Raw genomic sequence first — 6,642 nt, 5'->3', positions numbered from 1 at the left:
TCAGGACATAGTCCGCAAAATGGGGATGGACCCAACAAAAATTAGCCATAGCAATACTTCCTTTAAAGGAGTAACGCCAGGCCCAGAAGCCCATTGCACGGGCTCCCTCCTACTAGAGGTCATATGCGGTTTCCCCGATAACTTCCGCAGCGAAAAGCTAACCTTCCACGTCGCTCCGTTTCAAAGTGGTTATCAAGCACTACTGGGACGCGAAGCTTTCGCCCGCTTTAACGCAATACCACATTACGTGTCTCTCATGCTTAAGATGCCCGGTCCACGCGTCATCATTACAGTAAAGGGAAATATTGAGCGCTCCTTGCGCACGGAAGACCATGCAGCTGCCTTGGCAGCCGCACACTAGACGGCCTCACCAACTAGAGCATTTTACAGGTCGTTAAGACCACGGACACGGCTAGAGGTCATATTCTGCTTTGGTAGAGCCAAAGACGAACAGGAGTCTTATAGGCAATTGTTTGGGTGCGAGTTGGGGAGTTTACCTTTCTCATACCTTGGTATTCCGATACACCATCATAGGCTGACAAACAGAGAATGGAAGTGCATCGAGGATCGATTTGAGAAGAAACTGAGTTGCTGGAAGGGTAAGCTCATGTCTTACAGAGGCCGTTTGATCTTGATTAATTCGGTGCTCACGAGTATGCCAATGTTCCTCTTATCGTTCTTTGAGGTCCCAGTTGGTGTTAGGAAAAGACTGGACTTCTACCGGTCGCGTTTCTTTTGGCAGGGTGATGAACTTAAAAGAAAATACCGGCTTGCTAAATGGGACATCATCTGTCGACCGAAAGACCAAGGGGGTCTTGGTATTGAAAATCTTGAAGTTAAGAACAGATGCCTTCTTAGTAAGTGGTTGTGGAAGCTTTCCTCCGGGACTGAGGCCATGTGGGCGCAGATCCTCCGCAGCAAGTACCTCCAGACTAAAACATTGTCCCAGGTTATAGTCAGGCCGACTGATTCGCCTTTCTAGAAAGGACTAATGAAAGTCAAACAATCAATGTTCAATAGGACCAGGTTTGTTATTGGAAATGGTGCAAGTACACGTTTCTGGGAGGATACTTGGCTTGGCGACTCACCTTTAGCCATTCAATATCCATCTTTATATCGGATTGCTCAACAACGTGAGGTGTTCGTGGCAATGGTATTTCAATCTATCCCCCTTAATATTCAGTTTAGACGTTCCTTAGCAGGCAATCGTTGGGAAGAATGGCTCCATCTAGTTAGGAGACTAATGGAGGTTCAACTTTCTCACCAACCCGATGGATTACGCTGGAAGTTGACTAGATCTGGAGTATTTACAGTTAAATCAATGTATATTGATATTATTAATTCGAACTCCATTCCAACTTCCAAGTTTGTCTGGCTGTCAAAGTTCCTCTAAAAATTAAAGTGTTTATGTGTTTGTCCATAAACAAGTTATTTTAACAAAGGACAACTTGATAAAGCGTAATTGGACAGGACCTACTAGGTGTAGTTTCTGTGATCGGGATGAGACGATTAAGCATCTATTCTTTGATTGCCCGTTGGCCGAAGTTCTTTGGTGGACGGTCCATATTGCTTTTAATATTACTCCACCGAGTTCTGTCAACGCATTATTTGGGACATGGCTTAATGGGGTTGGGCCTGACTTAGCAAGACATATTCGGGTTGGAGTTTGCGCTTTGTTGTGGACTATCTGGAATTGCAGAAATGATTTGGTTTTTAACAGAACATCACGGATTCATTTTTTGCAGGTTATTTTCCGAGCTACAGCATTGATCCGTTCGTGGTCGGTACTCACTCCGATGGAGGCCAGGGAGCATTTGGTTACTGGATCTACCCGTTGGGAGATGGTAGCTCGGGATATTTTCAACCGGTTTGGATGGCGGTCATGTAATAGGATAGGCAATTAGTTTATCTATCTATTTTTAGCCAGCCGGTTGTGGCGTCTTTTCCTGGCTAGTTTGTGTATCTAGCCTTTTAGGCTCTGTGTGAGCGGCCTTTTTCTTTTTCAGTTCGAGACTTTGGAACCTTGTTGACCTTTTGCTTATTTGGTTAATAAGATGGCCGTATGCATCACTCTGATGCAGAGGCCAGGGAGCCCCCCTTTTCGAAAAAAAACCTTGTTTTGGACAAAGGGTTTGGTTTATGCATAGTAATCGAAACGCGATTGGATCGTTTCTATTTTTAATTTTAGTATTAAGAATTCCATGTGCAGCTCTAGTAGCTAGTAGATACTGGTGTTCACCAGTAAGATAAAGGCCGAGGCCAACCTTTAGCTCTGGCGAGCACGAAACATTTGAGATATTTGTTGCCGTGAGGATACAAACATTGTCCCTAACTATTCATCTGTCACCGTGTAACCTTCTAAACTCTTCTTAATTAATATGACTAGTGATCAACCCATCACTGTTGTAGGAATGCCTAGCAGTGGCAGGCGCAAAAAGCCAAGCAGTTTGTTGGTTGAGGATGCTAAATCCGGCTCAATTTTATTTATTTTTTGCCAGGAAATTTACGTGCTCATAAACTAAATTTGCCATCAAAATGTTTGATTTGTCTATGCTTAAAAATATGACATCACTGCCGGTTATTTATCTACCTATTCAACATTTTGGTATGTGGAAGTGTATTATCTTTACCTAATAATAACGCTGCTAACGCTTCTTCCCACCTAAATTTTGTCCGTCCATCAAAATTTTCGTAGTTTCCTGTTGTTTTACATGAGTTGGACTTTTCCCTAACCCATCCTGAGTTTTACCAGATTTTTGTATGATCCATCAGCCATCTGGGAGTCGAACTCCCGACCCCTTGTTCAATGTTGATCGGGCCTACTCCGCTTATGTTTATAAGGCCTACTCCACTTATTAATATTTGTTTAGGTAACTCTAGCATATAGATCACAATGATTGTAGCGGATGTATAAACTTGGAATTTATTTTGCGGGTGTATAAACTCAGATTTCTGTCTGGTCTGTTGTACACTTCATTGCTAATTTAACATGATTTAATTTCTAACCATGACAAGAATGCTGAGTTATTGACTTTAAATGGTTCTAAACCTAAGAAACAGAAATAGGTAGGATGATGTCCCGAACTTTTGCACTGAGATTCAGACAATGCCACGGTTGAGATTGCTAGGCCTGATATTGATGTATAATGTTTCTGGAAATATCTAAGGGGCTATGGTCTATTGAAACATTTAGGTTGTCAAGAATGGGAATACGGGCCTGTTTGGATTAGAGCCCCGATGCGCCCTACCAAATATTTGGTCGTTGACCACAGTGATGCTTGCGTTAGGTTGAGTTCCAATATTTTGGCACGCCCCTGACCCATCGGCCCTTCCCGTTTATACGGTAGCCAATTATTTGGCGAGGCGCTGGCGGCCGTTTCGTCCGCCAAAGTTTTGGCGTGCCCTCGGTTGGTAAGGTGAGTGCAGGCGCAATCCAAACGCACCCTACATACTCTTTGCCAAAATAGTGTCCCAGGGTAACATTGATCCATAGTTTGTTTTTCACCAGAGACTTTTGTCCCACGTTTTCCGTGACTACAGTAGATTTATGTTGCTTGGGTGACAATAGAGTTCAGAGGCCTCAAGGTGCCTAGGTTTAATTGACAAATGAGAAAATTGCAATCAGTTGATTTTTTTTCTCCATAGCAATGCATGGGCATTCAACTACACATCTCTTTATGTAGACAAATGCATGTATTGTGCAAGTATGATACTTTAACAAATGGATAATCTAGTTTTTGGTCAAGATGAATCTTGATAGCATCATGTATGTGAGCGTGCTACCATGGCAACGCAAGGACACACCAGCTAAACATGGAAGAATTATTTTCTTCCGTTGCAACAACGCACTGGCATTTTTGCTAGTTGTACCTATATACGTAATTGTGGGGCTGTTTTGGTCTTTGGACATCCTCATCCGTCGGATCTTGATTGGGAGGGCTGATGAGAAGGGACAAGCTGCATCGTCATCGCCGACGAGGAGAACCGCGGTAGGGTGATTTGGGCAGGTGCTCGCCGTATCAGAGGTAACTTGAACCCTTCGCCTCTGTTCTCTCCTCCGACTCTGGTGCCGTGGTGCAGCGCAGCCCTCGGCCGGAGCCCTATGAGAATGTTTTCCGACATTGTAGATTTAGAGCAATCAAATCCACCCTTCCGTTCCTTTTCGAGACAATCTGTTCCAGTGCGCATTGTTCTGAGAGCGGATTTGGTTTTGATTTATTGCCCTGGTAGATTGGCAGCCGAATTTCCCAAAATCAATTCCTTTGCGGCGTGAGGGAGGAGGGGGAGTTTTGTTCCATCAAAGCCAACATCTGCAGAATCGGTGCTTTCTCCTGGAAGAGGATGGGAAAGAAGATGATGATGAAGAAGAAGACTCTGCAGCTTCACCATCTGCCTGATGTGAGTGAATGGCCAGCAGTGCACACTTTTACTCTTCATTTCTATTTTCAGATTTAGAATTGGGGAGGGGGGGTTAATTGACTCATATGCACATTGATAAGTAAATTGATCCTGCGACCGAAATCTCTCATTTATTACTTGCTACTATTGTGCAGGAGATCCTCGGCTACGTGCTGTCGCAATTGGGCTTCGAGGACGAGCATACCGTCGGGAAGGTGTTCTGGTGTTGACGACTATGGGGTCTGGATATCATGCAACAGGAACATGGTCTTCACCCAGGACACTATGGATGCGTTTGGTTGCCTGCATCCACCCCAACCAGACCTGCGCATGAAGAATCTAACCCGTTTGGTTGCCTGGGCTGCATCCAAAACATGGCTCGCATGAACCTCAAAGCAGGCCTTAGCCTGGCTCTGGAGAAACAGGAGAATCGGTACTTTTTTGCGCCCCCAGCTAGGTCGAGCCACCTCGAGCGCACGCGGTGGGACCTGTTGCACGAGCGAACACGGGAGGGATGCAAGTTGTGTACTGGTTTCTTCTCCTACCTCCCCTAAACTCCTCCCTAATCCCCTTTTCTCCGTCCTTCCGTTCTATAGAATGGTAGCTCCATTCGTGATAAGGTCTATATGAAAAAGATACAAATCGATGTCATGATTCCATTAAGGCAATCGGTTTGGAGTTTCATCAACACCGTCATGTCGCAGCTGCTCGCGCGGTGGCGGCGTGCCGTGTACCGAAAGCAACCCCATGGACATGGGCACTGCCGGCTTCGAGCTGCAGAAGGTGTCGTTTGAATTGCGCGAAGAAGTCTTGCCACTTAGGAGTTTGGAACTACCCTGCCTTCACCAACGGTACTCTGGCGCCGGAGTACTCTGCTTAGGTCGTCGCCAGCAGAGACTACATGGAAGACACTACCAACTGGATACGGGTAACCCATGGCCATTGGCGTCGGCGACAACTTCACTCTAGGAAGCAACTACACGGCGCGTTGGCAGGCCGAGGAATCCCATCGCTCCGGCACAAGCACAAGCCAAGGAGTGCTACGTGGCCATGGCCACCTGGGAGGCCGAGCGCAAGGCCGGCGTCGCCCAGATCGACCGCCTCTGCATCTAGAACCGCCGCCTCGCCGCTGGTGCAGTCGACCATAGAGGCCGGCGTTCTGCATGGACAAGCCCCTGACGGTGTCCACCCTTTGTCGAAAAAAAGCCCCTGACGGTCGACGGTGGCCTCGTCGTCGAGTCTGATGGCGGCGCGGCGAACTAGTTGCTTGTGTCCTTGTCATCGTTTATCGCAATCGCCATGCCACTGTGTGTTATGGGTAGCTGTTATGTCTTAATCATATCCCGTACAAACAACCAAACAACATGCACTAGTATGAGCACAGTCAATGTGAGCAACCAAACACAATGCGTCAGGCTGGACGTACCAGCGGGCTTTTTGGCCAGCTCGTGGCCCGTTCGGTCTTGGCCCGCTCGGTCCTGGCTCGCTACATAAAATGGCCGGTCCGGTTTGCCATATCAGGCCCGAAAAAATCTTGGTCCGGTCCGGTCTTTAACCGGTCCAACCGAACGGACCGAGAAAACATAGTCATCGTTGTTGCCCTTCCACGTCGTCGCGGCCACCGGCAGAACTGGGCTGAACCACCATGTCCCTGAGCTTGCCCACACCTTCCTTCCTCTCCTCCCTGTGCCCCGTGGCCTCTTGCCGTCGCTCGCCGTTGCTGCCGTGCGTGCACCGCCGCCGTTCGCGAGTTCTAGACCATGCCGTCGACCCCAATCGTCGGACCAATTCATACCATGGCGGCGGATTTCAGTGCCATGGCACGGCAAATACTATTTTTTGGACTGTGGGGTAAACGCCAGGCCGTGATTTTCGGATCGCTGGAAGCCGTTTCAGCACAATACGCACGCAGAGGAATGCTCCTCCGTAATTTTCTCATCCAACAAATGAGGCAAGTGCTTTTTCGAAGGAGCTAGATTTAATACCGGACGCTTCCTATAATCACGCGCCATCCACAGTGCCGTTTCTTTTGCAGTTTTTTTCAGTCGAACAGAAAACATCAAGTACGAGAGAAACAAGGTTGGTTCCAAAAATTACGGCACCATCTGACGATTATCTACACGTCCGATTTGAGCCGCTAATCACGGCAAGGCCCGCGCACTGCAAATCGTGGGTTCATGCACGCGCTATATTACTTGCATGCAACACAAAACTGGTAATGTGTCCACGTTCATGCGTAACAGC

The sequence above is a fragment of the Triticum aestivum genome, chromosome 7A (assembly GCF_018294505.1).
Source record: "Triticum aestivum cultivar Chinese Spring chromosome 7A, IWGSC CS RefSeq v2.1, whole genome shotgun sequence".
NCBI lineage: Eukaryota > Viridiplantae > Streptophyta > Magnoliopsida > Poales > Poaceae > Triticum > Triticum aestivum.
This window is presented reverse-complemented; position numbering follows the sequence as displayed.